This window comes from Leptosomus discolor, chromosome 1, assembly GCF_034619465.1.
Source record: "Leptosomus discolor isolate bLepDis1 chromosome 1, bLepDis1.hap2, whole genome shotgun sequence".
Taxonomy (NCBI): domain Eukaryota; kingdom Metazoa; phylum Chordata; class Aves; order Leptosomiformes; family Leptosomidae; genus Leptosomus; species Leptosomus discolor.
The window spans coordinates 76,178,324-76,202,292 of NC_141391.1; positions in this window are offsets into that span (position 1 = coordinate 76,178,324).

Genomic DNA, 23,969 nt, shown 5'->3' on the forward strand with positions numbered 1-23,969 from the left:
GGAGCCTAAGTGGATCCAGAACCTGTCTGCCTTAAGAAATGCTGTGAAGCCTGTGTATTTAAATGAGACTTTTCCATGAAAGGCACTTTGAGAGCTCCAATATTCTTGGTGATTCCCACCAGCATTGCCTGATGAGTCAACAAACACTTCTTTTCAAGTTGAATTTGGTTTCAAGGACAAAAGTCCATGAGGAAATAGCCTTGAGTCTATTGTGCTTGATTTTGTGTGAAACACTCAGATATTTCACACATAAGTGACAAGGCAAATCACAAGATGGCGAGATTAGTCAAATAAATCTGCCATTTGAAAAAACACTTGATTGTTATTTGTTTGGAATGCACCACGGACAGTGATTCATTGATCAAAGTAGCTCAAATTTAGGATATTGTTATGAATATAAGCCCTCTTTATATTTCCATGAAGAAGTCTTGTAGGATTTGGAGCTTTGGAGAAACCTAGAAAGTTTTCTGCTAGAATGGAAAGCAGTTTAATCTTATGCACCTCTCAGGTCCAAAGCCCAAATGTTGTGTAAGCTAATATTGATAGCATAAACATTACCAGGGCATTAGAATCAAAGCTGCAGGAAATTCAGGCCTGCATAGTTGATATTGAAATTTAATATATGGATTCCGTATTTACCCGGTGTCAATAATAGCTGCTCACATGTTCTCAATGCTTTCAGTCTATGCATGGGATGAGTGTATAAAAGATAGGAAACATGTGGCAAACTATATACTAGCAATCTGTGCTGTTTAATGGACAGAGAAAAAATACCATACACCCCTGATTATTCTATGATTACACATAAAGATCTGACATATAAGACAACCATTGAATCTACAACAAACAAAAGGTGCATATTTGACCACCACCACCAGATCTTTCCATGTACATTGCTTTTGGTGCAAATAATATTCTTACTTTTATGTTGCATAAAAGTAGTGGAATACTTAATCCAGACAAACCTCTGTAACTACAGTTAAGTAGGCAGATATCTATCTGACATATTAATATATGTCCATGGTATATATGGACAGGTGCATACACACTTAAATATATACACACCTCTATGTTTGTGTGTATTGATATATATTATTTAGATCTATGTAGAGAAAGGAAGAGAGAAAGAAAGTGAAAATGAAGATGAAGAATAAAAATATGGGAGACAGCTTAATATTTTTCAATACAGTCAGAATGTTACCCACCTTCTTGAAAGAAGGAATGGGCACATTCATAGGGAGTGCTCAAGACAGTGCTATTTCTCTCTCACTGAAATTTTCAAATTTTAAAAGAAAATTTAGGGGAAAAGTTTAAACTTGGAACAGAATTTTGCATGAACTCTCAACTTTAGTTCTCTCAAAATTGTATTTCCCTTTGCTGGTTGCTCTTATAGATTAGGTGTATTGATTCTTTTCTCTGAAGCTTTGCCCCGTCTTCTTGCTTGAGTTGTTACTGGAGAAATGCTCAGATTTTCTACCTCCTGCTTGCACTTCTGTTTCCTCTGGATTTTATGTAACAGATACTTTGCTCCTTTTCATATAATGATGGATTAATTGTGTAGTGATATCAAAGCTGACTGTCAAAATATTAGACTGCATTAGTTTTGAAGCTTTTAAGAGAGACTGGACTTTTATAGTAGTCCTGTATAACAACACGTGTCAGACAGTTTCAGGACTGAAATTGATGACTAAGTAGTTAATATCCTGAATGGCAGAGATATAGCAAAACTAGAAATAATACCTTATAGACACACTTCCATAACTACAACGAAAAGTGTACCTAGAAGTCAACCCTTTAGAAATGAAAAATTCAAAGAACTTGATATCTGTTTAGGTACCTAATATTCAAAACTCTCATGAAATGATGGCTTGATGGAACATGCTGAAAACGTGACAGAAAAGTAATTTCTAACATCATTAGGAAATGAATACTTGGGCCTATTTTCTTTAATTCTTGGACATACTGTCCCATCACAGTTTACAACATAACAAGTTCATTATGGGCTGGACAATGAGTGTAGGAAAATGGTACTTTCCCATGGTACTTTGCCCACTCGGCCACAGGAGATTTTCCTGTATCTTAGAGCCGCATTGTATAGACAGAAGAAGTTGAACTATGGAAATAATGATACACAGATGTGTGAGAATTTGTTTCAGACACTGGGGAAGACACATAAAATGTGCATTTTGTGAGATCTACTATTCTTTTCCCTAATGGCATGAGTTAAACTTCTGAGTAGATAGCATTTTTTCCTAGCAATGCTGTTAGTATAGGTTATACACGTCTATATTCTACTATATTCTACCTTTTTTCATCTGCCACATGTGGTAAGAACAAAAGATTCCATTGTTGTTAAGCTCAAACTTCCTCCCTATTACCACAGTACCTACAAACTGAGAAAATGCAGATAATCTGCAAGTTATACATTTACGGGCTGACTTTGTGCTGCCTCCTTTTTATAACTCCTTTAATTCTTATTTTATTCTAGTAGTGAGCAAGATGCTTCTTCATTTGTTTAATAGTCAGTGTTGTCAATTATTTTTTCAAACCAGAATACATGAGTGGAAAAGTCATCCCAAGAACGTGGTCTTTGCTACTATTCTCCAAGGTCCAACACGCTGGTTGTCAAGCTGGTTATCCATTACTTGTGCCAAAGAAATCGGTGGGGCACTGTTCCTTTCTCCTGCACTGCATTGTTTTCTGGTGGTCCCCCAGGCTCCATCTGCATCTCAGTCTCTTGGCTTGACCAATCTGTTTTAGGTTGCTTTGATTGCTGCTGGTTTTCACTCTCGTATTGCCACTGGTGAGATCACACTTCAGTGGTCCCAACAGTCCAGCTAGAGTTGAATAGGTTTTTAATCTAATAATATGAGTGTTGACACAGCCATGGTTTGTGGCATTGAAATGTAAATATATTCCTCTCCTCTTCTTGGTTTCAGGTCGGAAAACAACAGCAGTCTCTTCTTTTGCTCAAGTCCCCAGATCAGCATCTCTCCATCACCTCAATTTTTCTGCAGTCACAAAACTCATCAAACACCTTTATGAGCTGATCTACTGTCTGGGGCATTCTCCTGGCAAAACTTTCTTCATGACAATTTTTTTTCCCCTATTGAGATGATATAAAAAAAATTTTAGGTTTCTCATTTTTATCCCACCACAGTCAGTTCTTCATGTGTGTCCTGTCCTTCCTTCCACTGCTTCCATACTACATAACAATTTTTTTTTGGTCCAGAAAAGCTAACCTTCCTTGTAGATAAGGGTCTCTAGGAGGGTATCTTTCTGCTGCTGTCTAGCTGCTGTTTCGTTTTCCATTTAATCTCATTCTTCCCCTTTCTGTGGATCTCACTGCACTGGCCATTGCCACCATTGCTCTGTAACTAAATTGGCACTTTACTATTTAGAGAGGCACTGTGGCTGTGCTTACAATTTCCTCTAGGTGTTTTCTGCTGCCTGCACCAAGCTTGTTCCTCCTGGAAGATACAGAAAGGTGAGGGGTATGTATGTCCAGGTTGCATTTTATTCCATCCAAATGCAACTATAAAAACCAGACTAGATGACTGGCTATCTGTAAGTAGCTCTTTCTCTCTGCTGACTAAAAAGGGGTCTGTGTGTGTGTGTGTGTGTGTAGGTAATTCGGTAAGATGAAGATGTCTACCTTGTCTAAAGTGAGGTGAAATAAATCCCATCAGTGTTACTTGTGCTGGATAGTCTTTACTTCACAGCTGCCATTAAATAACATTTAAAGATATTTAAAAGAAGTTTAATAAAAGGTGTTGTGAAGCAAAACACAACTACTCTTAACATGTTGTAATTGCACACTTCAGCATCTCTGGGAGATAAGGCATCTATTGTTCCTTTAATGCACGTGAGACGAACAGCACATTTAATTACCCTGTATGTCAAAATTAATACAGATCCCAAAGCAGGCAGTGTCAATACATTTAGTTATACAGCAATTATAGTGCAGCCAGAGCCACTTAATGTACAGGATTGAAAACAGAAACTAAACAAACATGAAAAAAGGGTAAAAAAAGCATGGATCAGTGCTTCAAAGAATAACCTTATAACCTTAGGAAAGCAGGAGTTGTTCATTAGTACTAGGCTGCAAGTCCAAATAAATATGTAACCTCTCCAAAGTGTTCAGACCAACCCCAGAGCCTGTTAGGCCTTGTTGTTTTAGAGACCTCAGAAAGGTGAAGGTGAGCTCTTGACACAATGCTTTTCATTTGAATTCACTTCCTGCTCTCTCGTTTACTGGAGGTAACTTCCCCTGGTACCTCAGCTGGCTTTCTTCACACAGAATGATTCGCTATTTGCATTTTGGTTCTAATACTGAATTCGCCTAACATGATTCAATCTTATTTTCCCAGTGGTACCATTAATATTTTAATTTAATCAGAATTTCAGGAACTTGTTTGCCATCCAGAGCAACTTGGTTACCTGTCAGCCTCCATCAGCTTGTCATATTAGAGGTGATTGTTCCTTGAATCTAATCTACTTTAAATGATTTCATTGGGTAGAGGTCTATAAATCATTTCAGAATGGGTCTGACAGATGAAGGCTTAGGTAAGTAAACAAATCAGGCTTGCTTTACTTTAGGCAGCAATGAACTTGGCTTTATCAACTTCTCATTGATTTCTGCACTCCAAAAGGTCAAAAAAATCTCTTTAACATAAGAACATTATTAATATAAGTACAGTATTACAACCAACCATAATTAAGATAAGTCCCAACATTCAGTGATGAGGCTGACTTAAGAACATTGCAGACTGCATTTCAATAAAGCCTGTTATGCAGTTTGAATTGATGAATTCATTTCCAAAAGGTTTACTTTTGTCTTTCCAATCAAAACAGATATTAACTAATTAAGCAGTCCAGAGTCCCTCTGGATTTTGAGCCGAGTTTATGAAGGATAATATGGTAAGTCTGCAGCTGGGAGTCTAAAGTACAGTATGTTATTTGAATCTTACAGTATGTTCACATTTACTTACCTAAATTGTAGTTAAAAGCAAAAATCTGGTCCCTGTGAAATGTTGCTGAGGAATCAGACGTCACATTGTGATTCATTTCAGACACGTGCTGGGGCTGAGTTAATCAGTGATTGTCAGCATGAAGCTGGCAGCAACAAGGTGATACAGAGAGTGAGGTACGTTATGCAAGAGCACATTTTGTTGTAATCTCTAGATTTCAAACAACACTGACACGTGTGGCTTGGAAGAACTATGTCTCCTTCAGTGTGGACAAGGGGGAAAGCTCTGCTTTCCTGTGGATGATCTCAGCCTGTGATAGGTAGGGGAAAGAAGTAAAAAATAGGGCTAAATAATGGGAAAAAAACCCTCATTTAGTTAATTAAGTGTATACACAGTTGACACAAATACTAATAGGAAATGTATAAGGAGATATCCTGAAGCAATTTTAGATGCCCTTAAGACAAAGGGTAAATCAACATCCAGAAACCATGGCCTGCATAACCCTCTCATTCCCCCGATACAAATGCCTATTTCTGTTTCTAATTACAAAAGTGCATTCAGATGAAACATACGTATAGTAGTAAGTTTAAGGATTATTTTCCTTGGAAAAGCAGATTTGGCTGCGCTGACACCTCCTGTCACATCACCGATCAATGGAAATTAGACAGTTAAGCAGACAAACATACCAATGGCGGTATGTAGCTACAAAGTTTGAACTCACCAAAAAAGGACCAGCTCTCCTCAAACCTGCATGTCCCAAGGAGATGTGTGGGAGGTAAAAGGTTCAATGGTAATTAATAATTAATATAACTCTAGATGAGTTGAAGCAAAATCCCTTCAAGCTGATCTCTAAAACACTGCAGAGAATTTAGCTTCACATTGGTCTGACTCCTTTTTTTGTGGATTAGTATCCACATGCAAAACTGTTTGAAGGTTGTTGCTAAGATTACAAAGTCCATGGGTCATACCAGGCTACGTAGCATATGAAATTAATGAGACTTAGTGTCTGTAGCCAAAGAATCGATACAACTAGTGTCACACCCACTTGCTTCGGCACCTCAGCACGAGTTCAGAAGAAGCTGTTTACAGCTGAGATTACTGGGCAGATTTGCAGGAGTTCATGACATGGCTTAAATGCACAGCTCTAGTTTGTAGCAATTGTCTTAAATGTTCTGCTCCAATACCCTTAAAACCATGTAAAAGTCAGGAAGTGTTGTTCCTTGGAATGTATCTTTCTGTCTCAGGCAGCAATATTGCATTATAATTTCTAGTTACATCATCATGTACTGCTACAGGTCACCTTCCTGCAAAGTAGCAAACTGTTGTTGTGTAGATAGTAAATTGAGTGGCAGCTGATGATAACACTTCATCCTGCATTGGAGAATGTTGGTGAGTGAGGCTGACCTGTAGAAAGAGAACTTATATATTTGCCTGAAAGGACACATCTGCCTCAGCTATCTAAAATCTGGTGTCTGGCAGAAAAGGCACCTGTCGGTGGTAACCTAACCCAGTTCCCACTGATGGGTATCTCAAGACATCCATCTTAAGATGGATGTGTCCTAGAAATGCCCAGTTCCCCCTAGCAGCTATAGAGAAAGTCTAGACCACATCTAGTCACAGAAGACTTACCCTTAGCCTGCATGGCTAAAATTGTTGAGAAAAATTCCACGCTGAAGCTGTTGACTATCTCAAGACCACAAACTCAGGATAAGGGAGCATGTCATCTGCTGGTAGATGGTCACTACGGTTAGGGTCTGAACAGAGTCCATGCTCTGCCCTCTGTAGTGTTTCATGGGCATACATGATGGATCACACAATTCTTTTCTTTTTTTTTCTTTTTTTTTTTTTTTTTGGTGATAGCGGTTAGCACCAAATGATTTCCTTTGCAGAACCACAAGACAAACAAGATTCTTTGAGTTTCTTTGGGAATAAACTCTCTTACCTTGGGTTACTTCCCAGCATCACCTCCTTGCATGTGGAGGACACTGCAACATTCGGACTACACTGCATGTATGTAAAAATGTGACTGTTTTGGAGCAACTTTTCAGTTTCCCCGAAGTGATCTTCAGGACTAACATTGCCAGTTTCAAATACAGATTTATTTATTTATAGCTTTGATCATATTCATATTTAGGAAAGCCATATCTTAGCTACTTAAATGCTTTCACCCCAGTTAGATATGTTTTAAGTTTTCAGTTATAATTTTAAGAGTTATCACTTGTAAAACATATTTAATTTAAAGTTACATCTGCCTCAACATCAGAAATAGTATTTTGTTTAAATGAGTTGTATATATGGTAGTGACCTCCAATACTATTATCCACTCTTAGTTCTTTTAGCTCATTTGAAAATGGCCATGACTTGAGAAGAGTTCAAATTTTACATAATAACATTAGACTTTGAGGGCTACCATAAGGTCTATGGTAATATATATGGGAAGGAAGAAAATACAACCCTCTAAGACTTATGTTGCTGATGGGCTCAGCTTTAGCTGGCAGTGAGTCCATCTTGGAGCTGGCTGAGACTGGCATGGGGGCAGCTTCTGGTGTTTTCTCACAGAAGCCACCTCTGCAGCCTCCCTGTTACCAAAATGTTGCCATGTAAACCCATAACAGCTGGGTTAAAAGGACACTAGCAGTGTGTATGGGAACTCCATTGTCAAAGTCTCAGAGGAAAAAGGCAATGACCTTTCTCAAACAGGTAATGCCATATCCGCCAAAGGCACCTGCCTGGCCAAATCACCTTACACAAGTAATTATTGATCTTTGCTATTTAGCAAAGACATGAAAGGCTGACTCACAACAGACATGGATTTTTGTGATGGACGTACCAGCATGTTTTTTGTGTGGGCGCATGATTACCATGAAAGTATTCTCATTAAAGCATACACCATCTGGAGTACATCTGCATTTTCAACCCTCTGATGAGTAATCTACAGAATTTGTTGCCTCGCAAGCCTCAATGCTTAAATTGATAATCTTGAATTTATAGGCAAAGAAAGTGCAAAATCCTACCACAACCAAATCTCAGGTGGCAAAGCTGGTTTTCCTTCTCCTACAGTGGCAGATCCTGCCAATGGAAGGCAAGTGCAAATCTTTTCCTTCAGCTTAATGAAATGCGCTTCTGGAGGAAGAGGTGTTGGAACCACTATGGGTTGTGCTAGACCTCTGCAGCTCTGCACTTGGAGCCTGTCTTCCTATGGAGAAACTGAAGACATTGAAGTGTTTGTCAACTGTTTCCGTTGTTCTCCGGCAGATTTTGATATGAATAGTGCCCCCTCTCACTCCTACTGCTGTCTTCTGAGGACTGGGTAGTACAACATGGCTGTCTCCCCTCATCCCTGGTACTGCAATAAGACTGTATTAACAAGCAGGAAAAGCTCATTCGTGCATTAGATTGTGACTTGATAAGAGGAGGAAAAGTTAGGAATGAGGAATGTATGGGGCTGAATGTCCAGCCAAAGGTGTCATTGAGTGCAGGACACTTGTACACAGACACCTAGAAGGTCACACCACTCCTTTATGCTGCTGTGTCAACCACATCGTAGATCCTCAGGCACTGACATGACCCTGCGTGGATGTACTGACCCAAACCCTATCAAAAAACAGGGCTTGGGCAGATGCAACTCTGAGGGTATGAACTTGAGGTGACTTAGTAGAGTGGATGTTGAAAATGGGATTAGCAGACCTGGGTGCACAATCCTGAAAACGTGAACTGGGGTGCAGTCATTACAGGAGACTAAGCCCAGGGACTGCACTGTCAACCATATTAAAAATCTCCATTAAGGGACTAACACTAAGACAGTCCATAAGGTAACCAATCAATAGAATAAAATTACCCATGTGTTAAGAAGTTAAGTAACATTGTAATTATTACCACACCTTTTGAATGGATAGAAAAGTAATTTGATTTGATTGATATCATTTTGTCTGATTTCAAGACATGCAATTATGTTTTCTCTCTTTCACAGTATTTAGTTATGAGAGTAAAAACACATGCAAACTCCGCGAAGTTCTCAGGATGAGACTCTCCTTGTATGTCTTCTTAGAGAGCATTTTACATGTTCTGTTTTCAGAATGACTGCACCTGCTTGTGTGAGTCCTAATGAGATACATTCTTTGGCAAAGATTGTGATTTACCTGACAGAATAGATCTGTAATTTTATAGAAGTATTGGAATGGTAGGTATGATTTTTAGTAAAATGATCCAAAAAATCCTTCTCCTAAACTGTTAAAATAGAATTATCTGTGTCTTGTGTGTTATCTGAAACCCTGTTAGCACCAAACCTTCATTGATACGGACAACACAATTTCGTACCCAGACATCAGTGTTGAATATACTCTGGGAATGACATTTCTCAAATTTTGTCACAGGGTGTTCCTGTTTATAGAAGCAAGATTGCATCCTTTCTGCACAGACTTTTTCTGGTCTTAGCAAAAGTAGCATTTATGAACATTAGTTCAAGTGTTTACAATAAAACTCTTTGGTAGCAGCTTTAGCATTTTCTAATCAGACGGATCTGATCTAAAACCAGAAAACATTCTGAGTTGCTTTAGTTCTGTTAGCTATTGCTATTCAGAAACATTTGGTGGGAAAGAAACCTATGTGAACCAAAGCTCCAACATCTGGTTGTCTTAAGAAAAAGTTAAAGTGAAGGTGTAAATTTGTTTTTTGGTGTTTTGTAATTTTTTTGGTATGAGATCAGTGGAGAGTGTCTAGTAAGTGACATTTATCACTGTTTTCTATTAAAGCCAGCCTGGAAACTTCAGGAAAGTATTATCAGGGAATGCACATGCTTATACTAAAATAAATGGTTACATGCTTTATATTATAATATTACTTTCACTTTCATACATTTCCAATACCTTAGTCAAAGATATGCCTTAGAATTATATTAAATATTTCTAATACATGTGCAATGTATACTTTACATTTCTTCTCCACCAAGCTTAAGATACAGAACAGGAGATATATCGCAAATTGTTCAGGGCTGGATCCTCCTCAGCCTCTTCATTCCAGTGGGAATTTTTCTATTAAATTCACAAGGCTTTGGATTCAGGGCCTTATTGCCTTTTCAGCTTTTGCCAGCCAGGAATGAGTTTCTCATTCAATGGTAAGCAAAAAAGATATGGGCCAAGCGAGGTGCTCTTTAGGTGTGAAACTTGCCTCTGGATGGTCCAGAAACCACTTGGTTCTATTCAAGGACTGACAAAAGGCCAAAGACATTTTCAGATTTCACATTGAGTTTTCATCACAGTGCAAGGGCTGGTCCATCCAGCTCCAGAGTTTACCAACAAGGAAACTTGATTGATGACTTTGTTTTTTCCAGCTGAGATGTCTGCATGTATTGCACAGGATATACAACAGTAATTTTTGTGATACAGTTAGCTAGTTTTTGTACAATCCAGACAAACTAGATTAATATCGGAAAATTAATGAATTTATCTATACAATGATTTTATTTTGATCCCGTTTGTGTCAATGTGAGTCTTTGCAGCACAAAGAGTGTGGACATTTCTTGTTCTGTGAGACCAAGCATTTTGAGGAGGCTGAGCCACAATTATAGTTCTCTGGAGCTACAATGAAAAGGTGCTATTTCTTAAAAACTTGAGACAGTCGTAAAATCAATATTCCATATGGCAAAAAAAATATTCAAGGATTTTTTAAAATGTAAAGACATCGTAGTTTGGCTTTTTTAAAAATAAATTTTGATATTGCACAATTAAAATGTATGTAGAAATAAATTGTTTTCAGTAGTCCCAGTCTCCTTTTGAATAACAAAGAAGAAATACTAGTGTGCTTGATTCGAAGCAATCATCTTTTCTGAATTTGCCAGGGAAGGGAAAGGAATGGGACAGAAGCAATTCGACAATGCTATGTTCTTTTTACTATTTTTCTGATGGCACAGATACGAATTAAACTGAACCTAGGGAAACATTAGAATATTTTGGTTCTTATGTTCTCTAAACCTAATGTTGCTATTTTATTATATGAAAGTTTAATGCTTCTTTCCTCTTGGTGCCAAAAATAGGAATGTACTTCCCTGACTGACATCATTGTAAATTCACTAAGATCAGCTTTTGTGTTAGAAATGAATAGTGAATGGGTGGAAAACTCAGATGATACACAGCTCCTGCAGATCTTTTTTAGGTCAGCTGGTTGTAGTTCTCTTTTCATTTAGCTTCAGCTCAGAGGGATTTTTTACTTGTTTATTTTGATGACGTGTAGTAAGAAAACAAAAACTTTGGGCCCTATTCTGACAATATTATACATAGAGAACACCCAGAGGCTGTCTACAGTACTTTCCCAAGATGAGATGATAGATACAGGGATTGGCAGGACGAACTAGATGATCTAATGAGTTTTTCTTTTTTTCTGTCTAACCTCTATTACATAAATTTAAAGAAGAAAGATGCTGACACATTTGTCCCTTTGGCCAAAGTTTTGAAAATGTTGGAGTGATTGCAAACAGCCTCTGTTTAACAGAGGTAGTTCCAATTTTGCAACAATTTTGCTGCAATGAAAAGGGAAATCATAGGCACTGAAAAGTGTAGATTTCACTGCTTGATAAAAAATATTTACATTAAATTTTGCCTACCCACAAACTGTGGGAAAATGTATATAAGACATCAGAAAAACGTGTCTTTTGCAATATAGTTGATAATGATAAGACCTGATTGTGACTATATTTCAGTTCTTGTTGACTAATAACATTCGGATATTTATGATGGAAAAGGCTGTGAAAGGTTAATATTTAAAGCATTAAAATATAAAAAAATGGCGATAATAAAAATGTTTGCTGAAATATGTACTTCCATGCTCACATTTATTTTGGTGTACTGGTAATTGGCAAATTCTTTCATAAAAGATTTTGTATACCCATTTAACTGCTAAGAGGAATTAAATAAGTAACAATCAGAGCAGGGTTTCCTCGCTGCTTTATGTAGTCAGTTGTTACCTTTGAAAAAATGACTTGGTAACTCATGATATGATACTTTGAAAAAAATATCTTTTTTCAATGTATGATCTTGTAGGTTTTGCTTAGTGAATTGGTTGCGGACATTTCAAATACTCTCAAATAACACATTCTTCTCTTCCGGTGACTGTGTCAAGAACATGATTGCTGCAACATACATCCATGAGTAGGTGGTCAGCACAGCAGGCAAATGTTAGGACTATAAGACAAATGATAGGTATAAATTATTTGCAAGCTCAAGTAACAGCAATTTGACTTTTTATGAGCCTGTAACAATGCCCCCAGAGACGAAAGTGTGAATTTCTGTAGATCATTGCATTTTCATGGCCTTGGCATTAAGTAAAGGTTGCAGCTCTAGGTTTTGAATTTCCCTACTCATAAATAAAAGCCATTTTGTTTTTTATGTCTGATTTTTGCATGAAATATGTATATTCTAATCCTTGCTGAGAAGTCTTCAAGGAATAATAGTGGAGGTTTTTTGGTATAAAATTTCATCTCACATGCTTGCAGAAACCATACATCTTTGGTGTTGAAGTTGCAGCACCTATATCAAGGGCTTGTGTATCAAAGCCATGCTCTTCTGTATTCTGATGTTTAACAATTTGCTGGTCATGACTGACAGGTTTACAGAGCTAACATGTTCTGGAGTTGTGGGTGATTTATTCCAGAATAACCCAGGCGATTCAGAGAATTTGGCTACCATAGTCTTCCTCCTCATCACAGAAAAGAAATGCCTATTAGGATAGATTGCATTTCTTTTAAGACTCTTCATTAGAGAAGGGACTTCACCCTACAGTGTCCTCAAGTAACAGTAATGTGGGCATCCAAATTCTCGTTGAAGAAACACAGATAAAGGTCTGTTAGTTAAACTTCACTTCCCTTTGCAGTTGTAGTTATTGTTGTTTGCATTGACCAAGCTTTTTTTTCTTTTCTTTTGTTGAAATGACAGTTCATTGCTCATGTTCCCATACAGAGAGCAAAGTCTGTATACAGAGCTCATGAGACAAATAAATGCCTGGTGCGATGAAAGTGGAAATAATACTTACAAGAAGACAAGATATCTGACTTGGATGTCACAACTCTAGTAAAGGTGAGATCACAGGAAAGAATGAAACACAGACCTGAAGTGGACATAGGTCCTATTTGTTTTCAGTATTTTTCTTCACACTGGCAGTGAACCTGGCCTCCCTTATCTCCGCCATAGAATGCTGAGATGTATTTTTATAAGAGCAAAAATATCCACAACAGCTAACTGCAGACATTCAGTTGAAGTCTTTTAATCTGATCACATTTGTGTTTGGATTCTTCAGTGGAAGTTAACTTATTTCCCACTACTTACATTACTGTTTGACTAGAGGCCCTAGGAAATATAAAATTCCAAAGTTCTAGATCCTATACAGAATATAATAGTAGCCCAACAGCTGAAGAAATGATGAAACGGGTGGGTAAAAAAGCGAGGAGCAGATGTGGCACAGAAATGGGTGTCAATCCTACAACTAGAAATTTGCATGCACTGACTATTTAATTTGGTAGAACAAACCAGTCTCGCTCAGAAGCCTCCAGCTGGCAGATTTGGATATGGATATGGATAGTCTTTATTCACAATCTTGTTTAGCCCTCTCAGAAATAAATGCATTTTTATAAAATTGTCCCACAAGTGATTTGAGCTCACGTACAAGAATGGGTAGATATCTACAGCTTTCTCATATGAACTGATTACTCCATCTCTCAATAGAGCCAGATGTCAGTAATTGCACACGAGGAGCCATGGAATTTCAGATCAGTGCTTTCTCCTGGAAATCATACCTGAATGTAAGGATATTACTGACACAGCCATTATATGTGGGTTCTCTTATATGTGCATCCTTTTCATTTATGCTACAGAGGAAATAACATGCATCTGTGACTTGGGAACTTCAACAAGTATCTGCTTTTGTTTAGAGATTTCTAAAAAACTTCTCACACAGGTGAATACTTTTTCTTAGCAGGGAGGAGGGACTACTATCTCAGTGAATATCATGTTTCAGTTCCAGGCTAACTGAAAAAAAGTGATATTTTCTTCTCTCATGTTCAAAGTTTTGTTTGCTTTGAGGAAATGAGAACTGAATTTGAACCACTGTGGGGAACAGCTCCAGAGAGAACTGGGTGAATATCTAGCCCTAACAAGCATCAGGAGCAAGTAGAGATCTTTAGGCGGCTCCCATAGTATTGTACACTGAAGAGGGCTGTGTCTAAAAGGCCATGATGTTATCAAGTGGGATGATTCTGGGCAAATACAGATGTCTATGATGTGTGTTTATGCCTGGGTTATTCACACTAGACTCTTTTTGCAGTAAGAGAGAAACAAGCATTTTTTCAGCCGTGAATCTCCTTTACTCATGTAAAAATCTGGAAGAGGTCAGAAGAACCACATCATAAAAACACCAGTTTACCTCCATTACATCCAGTATAGAGGCGTCGTAGGGTAACTAGTTCAGATGTAGCAAATGACACCATAGACATCTCAATTTGATTTGAGATGAATCGTGGGGCAAGAGACTAAATAAAAATTACCAGAAATCGGGCTTCTGTAGAGCTGGAAAAGGAAGTGTAAAGAGAAAAAAAAAAAGGTCTTTAGTAATAATGTATGTATAGATATGTATTCATATATATATGAATTCATATTAGGAAATATGTAAGAGGACAGAAATTCAGATGATGAAGGTTAAGCCATTTGAATATTTGTTTCAGCCAAAGAAGGAGGAACAGACTAATGAAATTTGGCAAAAGAAAAACTGTGAGGAAATAGGGCAGCTGTCCTGAAGTACATCCAAACAGTAAAGACAAGAGAGGGACAAGAGTTATTTATCCTGAATGACAAAGTAGGAAACAGAACATTTTTTAGACAGAGTCCGCAGAGAAATTAGAGAAAAGTTTCTAATAATTACAAGTATTAAATTGAGGAAGACTATCTGGAATTACAAACATATCTAGTTTAAATTTTAAAATACCTGACAGATTTCTTAACAACTTTACAAGATGTGGATTTGCCTACTACAGTAAAGAGTTGAAGCTGATCCAGCCTTAAGCCTTGCTTTGTTTTAAGTTTTAGTTTTATTTTAGGAGCTTTCTATCTGCAGGATGTTGTACGAAAATTATGGCCACTGTCAAATTCTCCACAAGCTGCATTGTTTTTATAGCATTTCTATGGTTTCTGTTTTGTTAATTTTTGAGAGCAGGCTACCCAAGAGAAGGAAGCTATTTCTCCCTTGCCTTTTCCACTTACACCTGTGCACTAGTACAAGGGCCAACTATAATACAGCCCTTAGGAGATTTATAACTGCTTTGACCACAATGATTGAAGAGCTTTTTGACCAAGCACGTTTTCATCTCTAATTACCTCTTCTGCAGCGTACTGTATCTCTTTTGAAAGAAACTTTAGATTTTTTGTAAAAATATATATATATATATTTGTTAAATCTATTTGTGTTAGAAAATCCTCTTTAAGTAGGATTTGGATTTGCAAAAGTATTGAGTTTTAGTTGAGCTTTTAAGACTGTGCACGGTAACTGAACACAGAATTCAGAATCAGAAGACACACAGGAAAACATGTAAATAGGAATATAGTATATCTATTCTACCTTCAATATTTGTAGTTTGGTATCTCTTCTAACATTTGAGGTTGCACATAGATCTTTGTTTTTTTCACTGATTTCTCCTTATATAAGTCCTTTTCAAATTTAAAACAGTGCTCTGGCCAGCCCAGACAGGCCTTCAGGCAGGAAAAGATAAAATGTTTGAGCATGGTATCATCCAATTCTCACAGTTTATCACCAGTTTCTTTGCCGGGACATATTCCAAATCTTTCTCAAGACTTGCAGGAGGATGACTTTGAAAAGAGTTCACCTCTCTTTTTTTCTGTGTCCAAGCACTCATAGTTCTTGATCCAAACAAAAGCTGTCTGGGTATCAATTAAAATATGATAAACATTTACATATTTCTTTATAGCTTATTAGTGGCCATCTTGAATTTTAAAAAAAGATTCAACCAGCTTTGAATTTTGGTGTCTCTCGTAACCATCTGAAGCAGCAGGCAGCAGCTGAGGATAGTCATGCAGAGGACGTGCCAAGAACTGTGGTGCTCCACAGCTACTACTTGTCACAGTGTCTCAGGACCCTTCTGTCCTGTGGTGGCATGCCAGGATGGCTGAACTGAAGGGGTGGATTTTTCTCTTGCTTTTGCTTATCAGCTTCTGGCTTGTTGGCGGTCTTACAAGTGTCGGTGAAGAACTGCCAAAGTAGCTTTGTCCGCTGTAGAAAAATACCATGGGCTCAGCCCTCCATTCTGGTGTCCCCTCAGGCCTTTCTTACATTCTTGTCTTCCTTCCGATGGGGTTTCCCCACGGGGAAAGGAGCACAGCTATTCAGTGCCATGTTTCTGGGGATATCAGCAGTTGAAAAGACCCCTGTTCTTGTGGAATGTCTTCCTCTCCTCTGGATGCAGGTGAAACATCATCTCAGCTGCAGAATTTACAGTGAGTTTTATTGAGGTTCAGCCGATCATCCTGGATTTTCAATCAGCACCATGAATTTTTAAAGCTGTTAAGGGTGTTAGGACTAACAAATCTGCCAGCTCTTCCTCAGGCACCTCCATCTGAGTCTTTGGTCCTAATCCAGCAAACTGTATAAGCACACGGTTATATGTGAGTGGAAGAGTAGCATTGCTGGAATTACGTACAGGTCCAACATTGAGTAGAATTTTAAATTCTTTCCTGAACTGGAAGTTTCTGATGGAGCTACTCCTTAGTTCATTCATATCATCACAGTCTGATTTAGGGGGACAGAGCAGCTGTGCTGTGTATGTCTGTGGTACACAGACTCAAGGCTTAGAGCACAGAGATCATGTGGCACAGCTGGAGGGAAGCAATGTTTCTTCCTCATTTTTCCCCCAGATTGTTGGAAAAAGAACATGTTAAAAAGGGGGAAGATTATGTTCTTTCTGACACAGTGTATTTAAAATAGCCAGATTTAAGCTGTTAGTGAATAATAACGATAAACATCTGCAAGTTCATGTAGCAAGCACACTTGTAGTTTCTTAAAATCGTTTAAGAGAAAACCATTCTTTTCCTTTAATTTGCTGTAGAGGTACAGCCTTTGCAGACACATCACTCCTCTGCTATTTACCTTTTAGTGGTGTTTAACATTCTGCACATTTTCCTTCTTGCTGTTATTAGCTGAGGCATAAAAGGTTAATACCTCTAATTGTACCTTACATATATATATACATATATTTATATCTATATATGCCATGTCTCAGCTTTGCTGCTGGTGCCAAGGAAAATGTTGGATTCTATTCAGTTTTCTTCATATTCATTTTCCTGCCCACTTAACAAAATTACATTCAATGAGCTGTGGGAGAAATTCACATCAACGGGCCATGTAATGCAATTTCTGGTATATATGCAGGAAGAAAAAATCCTACATTTTCTTTCATTTCTGTCAAAATCAATCAAATTGTACTGAACTGAACATAATCTCTTAAAAAAAAAATCACCCAGGCATTTCCAGTGAAATAAGCCTCTCTTACATGGTAACATGCACATATTTAAGAGGTCTCTGTTTTATTTTTTTTTAATCATGCCTAATTAGTTTTTTTTAATCACCCACACAACTAAGGCTCTTGCCTGCATAATTTATGACATAGAGGGGCCGGTGTCAGAAATCAAATGTTGTAAATTAAAAATAACAAGTTTGAGACTAGTGATTCAATTAAAACCCTAGAAAACATTGGATTATGCATAATTGAGAGCTTGTATGCAGAGATGCATGTCATGCTTGTCAGCTTGGATGGGAGGATTGGATTGGAGCTGTCAAGAGCATTTAAATCAACTCAGTAAAAAAATTAGGAAACAAAGATGATATTTATTATTAACTTCCAGCGTTCAAAAATAAACTGAGAGGTATTTAAATTGAATGCTTAGATGACAAGGCTTTATTTATAGCAGAAGTTATAAAACTCAGTAATAACCCTAGCTGGCACAGATGTAAAGATACTACTGTGCAGCTGAGCTGCAGCCTACAGTGTGAGGATTCAGCGGTTGGCCCTGAATCAGGTTCAGCTAATAGAAAGCTGTGTTGGAACAGAAGAAATCCAGATTCTTGAAGGGAGCCATGAATGACCAAATCTTTATTTTTCTTCTCCTTTTCTTCACTTTCTTTTTGTCCTTCCAGAGACTGACGGTGCTCCATGAAATACTTTGTGACCTCTGAGAGTGTGCAAGGCCATCCTGGGGAAAGGCTGACTTGTCCTGGTGACCCACCTCTGCAGGACTACCTTTTACCAGCCAGTAATACTACTTGGTAGGAATAGCTGAGGTCTGAAGATTAACATCATCTTTGCACTTCAGCCACACATCCCAGAGTCAATTCCAAACTTTATTTGAAACTGTTGAATCAACGATAAATTGTGCTGTTGAGAGTGAATATAAAAGCTAGCCAGGACATTTCCCACATTTGAAATTAAAGAACATTTTCGTTTCTAGCTTGAGAAGGAAGACTCCAACAAAACAAAATTGTGACTCTCAGGACTAGAATATATCTGTCTCTAACCCATGTACTTACTCACCAGGACTCATCCTAGCCCTGAGGAACTAAAAGCTCATGAAGATCATGTAGTTCCTAGCCTATATATCAGTCACATAAAATGAGCATTTATTTTTGAAAACCAACCTAGTCCCTAGTGATATGGCCTTTTGGATGACTTGAAGTCTTATTGCAAGGTACCCAGAAATGCTGAATGTTTGTAACTTTTTTTCTTTAAACAGACTCTTTTCCCTGGTTCTCTTTTAGCAAGTCCCAAGTCATGAGATTAGTTTGTTTTGTTTTTTTTTTTTTCCCTGAAGCTTCTGCAAACCTAAGTTTGCCAGTATATCTTATCCTTTATCAGGGTATCTCATACCAAAAAGAACAGAAATTCAAACGCATCACCATCAGCTTTAGAAAGTTTTAAAGCATACAGCTTAATGAGGTGATATCTGAGAGCGGCGATGCCAGACTTTTTAATGTTTTACAATGCTTAAACCTAAATATAATGCTGAGGAAAAATTCTTGCCTTGGGAAAGGCAAAAAGGACCTTCAGAAAGTGGAGAAAACTGTATGAAGAGTTAAATTCTTCTCCTTTGGTACACCGCTAACCGCTGACGTCAACGGGATTTGCGAATGCACATCTGAGAGTGGAATTTGGCCATAAGTGAGGTGGAAAAATGATTGATGACTGGCTAACGGTGGAGGAGTTGGATCAGTGCAATCAAGCAGCAGGGCTGGAAGTTGCTCAGTTTACCCTCAGTAGATTTCTATCAATTTCCCCTGCGAGCTCAGGGGCAGGTGGAGAATCTCCATAAACGCAGGCAGCTCTTGGTACCCAGCTACCTCGGCTGAACATTAGCCCCACACAGCGTCACTGGGAGCGGGTTTTTGGGGGCCTGGCAGTGGAAGAAACACACCACAGAAGCAAGCCTGGGCCACCTTTTACATAGTGTTTGCAGGGGATGTACACAAGCCCTAAATTTAGAAAGTGAGGCAGAGGTGCTTTTAGGCAACTTCCAAGGATTCTAGAGGGAAATACATAGTTAAAGCTCCTTAGTGAATCTGGAGGTAAGATTTTAATGGTTCATTTTTTTAAACCTCAATTGGCAATTCCAAATCTTTGCTATACTAAATTCCTCTTATAACCTACGATCACTTGGTAGCATTTACATATACTATCTCTGTATCTCTTTCATCATCTTTCTTTGATGTTTTATTAGTTACAAGGTTTAGCCTAGAAAAGCCTGTGCATTCCTCTTTACTTAAAAAATTAAAATGTGAAAGATATTAATTTAAGCCATTCTGAGAATTCTTCAAATTATAACAAGACTATAAATATGAGCAGGAGAGTTATGTAAGCAGAAGAGATGAAGCAGTGGTGTACGATTTGTGCTATATTGAAAACTGGACTTTTATTCCTGAAAGTTCAGAATATTAAAATATTTTCCATTTTTATGGGTAACAGCAACTAAATGAGTAAGTTGTGTAAGTAATAGGAGATCTGCAAGTGCCTTCAACACTGGCCTAGCTTTGCTCTTATTAACCTCTCTAACAGTTTTCTTATAAGGTTCAATGGGAATAGAGTTCAGCCAGAGTCCCTCCATTTATTAACTCTGGTGTCTGGGAAAAGGATCAAACTTTTGTTGTTTTTTGGAGGAACTGCTGGTGTCAGTAAGTTAATGTGCAATACTGAAAAATGTTAAATCGCATATCTGACAGAGCACAACCAGCTATATCAGAACTATTCTGACAGAACTAACCAGCTATTTATTTCCCACTAAAAAATAAGCAAGCCATTTTCTTGTACACCAAAATGAAAATGTATTTCATTTGAACTGACTTTCTAGACTTAAAGGAGTGGAAATTAGAGACCATTTTTGCAGGCAAAAACATTAATCATTAATACTGCTCATTGTCATGGGACTCTTCTCTTTACTGTATTCTACACTTCCACTTCCCACAGAAATGAAGAGCTTTTGTGTTTCCCTCATGGACTAAATCAAATGGAAGGGTACTTTAAAAACTATTCTGTCAATCTAGGTCTGAGTAGATGCACCCCACAGAAACACCTGGCAAAAAAGTCTGAGTGCAAATTTCTAGAATGAGAATATAGTAAGCAGGCTAACATGGTGAAAGCTGGGTGTGAATGAGGAGTGTCTGTGAAAATGGGAATGAAATTCTGGATCTTTGAAGTAGGTGGGAGATTCTACACTTTATTCTCTGAGATTAAAACTTCACCCTTTGCCCTTGGAGTCTCTCTTCTACTTTCTGCCACCTCCACCACTTCTGCAGATTATCTGCAGATCTGTGCAAACAACATAAAACTGAATGACTTTTGCCTGTATTAGAGACTCATTAAAGTTTTTTAGATTGTCCCTGACTTGTTTTTTACTTTTGGTAGAAGCTGTGCAGGGTTTCAAGGGATGAGACGCGTGAGAGAATACATGGCTTATGTTTGGTCAAATGGTAAATCAACTGCATGTGTAGTTGCATGGACCACTGCCTAACACTGCGTGACTTTAATGGGATCCCTGGGTCCGAGTCAGATGCCCTAACTCTGTATGCAGTGTGAGATGAGATAGGACTCGGAAATGTTTTCCATGAAATCCAGTGTGCTGCATAGGCAGCCCCATAAAATAACCACTTAAAGAAACTGTGTGTAAGCACTTGTCTCAGCTTTCAACTCTCTCCTTGATCTGGTGCGATGTTGCCTGTGCTGCTGTTTGAGAGAATGCAGGCTGACCCCAGAACTGTATGCAGGCATTGCCTGGTGGAAAGGTACTAGGAGTGGTCCAAAGCAGAGCCAGGGAGCTTGCTAACAATAAAGTAGTGTGGGCTACACACAAAGTCATTCCTTCAACATCTTAGTTAGAAGTGCAGATGTATCCTTAGAAAATTTAACTGGTTTCTATATGTTGGTTATGCATGAGCATTAACCAAGACTAAGATCAAAACGAAGATATAGCAGAACACTTGCAGGACAGTTTTCTGCTTCCTGCAGATATTTTCAGGGAAAGAGTGTTGCTTGGGTGTGATTAGTGCCTGCCAGGTCAGGTGGCAGCTTAATGGAGATTTTCAGGGTTACAGTTTGGCATACAGACCAACAAATTTTTTCCTAATTCCTGCTAGAGATACCCTGCTAGAGATTGCCTTTCTGGATACGGTCTTATGTATCTAGAGAACATTATTAGCAGAAACTTAGGTGCCGTGGGAAGACAACTCTCTCCCATGGGGTGAGGCGGCAGCTCGGCTGGGGTTTTGAAGATCTACATTTTGGACTTAGATGTTTACAATGGCTGTTATACTCCTAATTCTTTTAGCGGATCTAGGACATAGCATGTAGGTAAAGCTTGGTAGAGTCAGCTGAATTTTTTCTTAGAAGTTTTGGGTTTCTTTGAAGCTGAAACTCACAATGGAACTAATTATAACTTAACTGTAGTTGTCTGCCTAATGCCTTATAATATTCTTGTTTGAGACATTCTGTATAATGATTTTTGTACATTTTAAAATATGGTATCGTGTTCTTTATATAAATTGAGAGTGTTTGTGATGAATATAAATTCTTACATTGAATGTAGAATTTTATCATGAATGGAAATATTTTTTTTTTTCTGTTGAAAATCTTATGTTTCTGCTGACCATTAAAGAAAAAAAAAAGAAAGAAAACCAACAACAGAGTTTCAATTAATCTGTGTTGGTCATACTGAGTTAGTCAAACACACTACTTAATGAGTATAAATAGCAATGCAAAGTTCTGTGTAGCAATAATACATCTTAGTAATTAAGATCTTAGTAATACACTGAACCCAAAGGTTTCTGATTAAAGCATTCAAAACCTGGGATTTTTTGATTGAATCATTCATAGAATTTAAGATCAGTAGGAACTGATACAATCATGTAGTCTGACTTCATGTACCTAAACGCTCATCTGGCAGACAGGGAAATTCCTGTTTTGTGGCTGTACTCCCTATGAAAATTGTGCATCCAAGAGACTGTAGGAGAACTACTTCATCAAAGGAATCAACTTAAATGTTAGCAGACTGCTAGCTTGCCCCTAATGATTAGACTGAAATCACTGTGTTGCGTTAACCAGGAAGCTTTTCTTCCTAACAAGCTACAATGCAAGGTTAATATGTTATAGGTAACAAAATATTAACCTTTATACTAATCCACATTTTTAAAAGACAATGAAAAATGAATCTACTCATACAATGTTGAGGAATTAATTGGGGCTGCCCCATTTTGTAAGACTTGATTAAAAAGAAAAAGGAATGGTGTGATGAGAAGCAAAGAAGTTAGAAAAGAGGAGACCTCAGTAATAAGAAAACGAAACAAGGCCTTGAAAATACAGGTTCCAAAATCCCAGATCATCCAAAAAAAAGTAGTAAGTGAAATCCCCAAAATACAGGATCAAAAAAACATCAAAGCAAGCACGTATACACTGCCAACAATTAGAACAGTATTAATTAGCAACAATGTTCTTTAATCTATAAATAATAAAGTGATCAAACGGTCCCACAGAGAGGTGTATAACAATACATAGAATTTTACAGTGTTAGGTCAAAAAGTCTATTTAAAATCCCTGTGGCTAATTCATGTGTTCAGTTTTAAAGCCCTGTTTATCGTTTAGTTGAGAGATCACTCCGAGGTGGAAGAGATGTCAAAATCAGACTCAGTGCCTCAGACAAACCACATAGCATACAATGAAGAAACTGTATTCAATCCCCACTTCTTCATAATGAAGGAAAAAGGTACAGTAAGTAAAGAACTACAATAAGAAAGAACCTATGTTTTAGAAGAAACTTAAACCAGGCACTGTGAAAGGAGTCTACATAGCATATCAGGAGAGAGCTGTGCCGTCAAACTGAGAGTTATGACAGGTGACCACAGAGCTGTAACAATACATAACATAGATATATATACATCTATCTGTCACACTATATAATAGACCAGAAAACTTAGAAATATTCTTGATCAAATTGTGTCAAAAGATTTATGTAATCAAACCAATGATGTTCTGATGAACTAATATTGCTATCTCCATTTAACTGTTGGGTCAACTGAGGTTAAACGAATAATACAAGGTTGTTTTTTTATCTCATTGTTTCATCTGGGAGATTGCTTTAGAATCTGATTACTGAAGTAGTTAGGAGCCTTCTTAACACTCATCCAAATTTATTAAGAGTTTATTTCTAAAATATGATTTTTTGTCATTCTATAATATGTTAAAATCACAGATAGTTGTCCATCTGCTGTTTGATTATTTCCATACAGGGGCAGAACTCTGCAGTTTTCTTTACTGAATCATGCATTGATTATTTTTCCTGGACACTTCTTCAGTTCATCAATCTTATAATTCTGTGACCTCCAACATGTTGCTTTTCTATTCAGATGGCTTAATCTGAAGACTCAATGCATATATTCTCTATTCTTTTATTGAAGTCATTAATAAAAATGTTG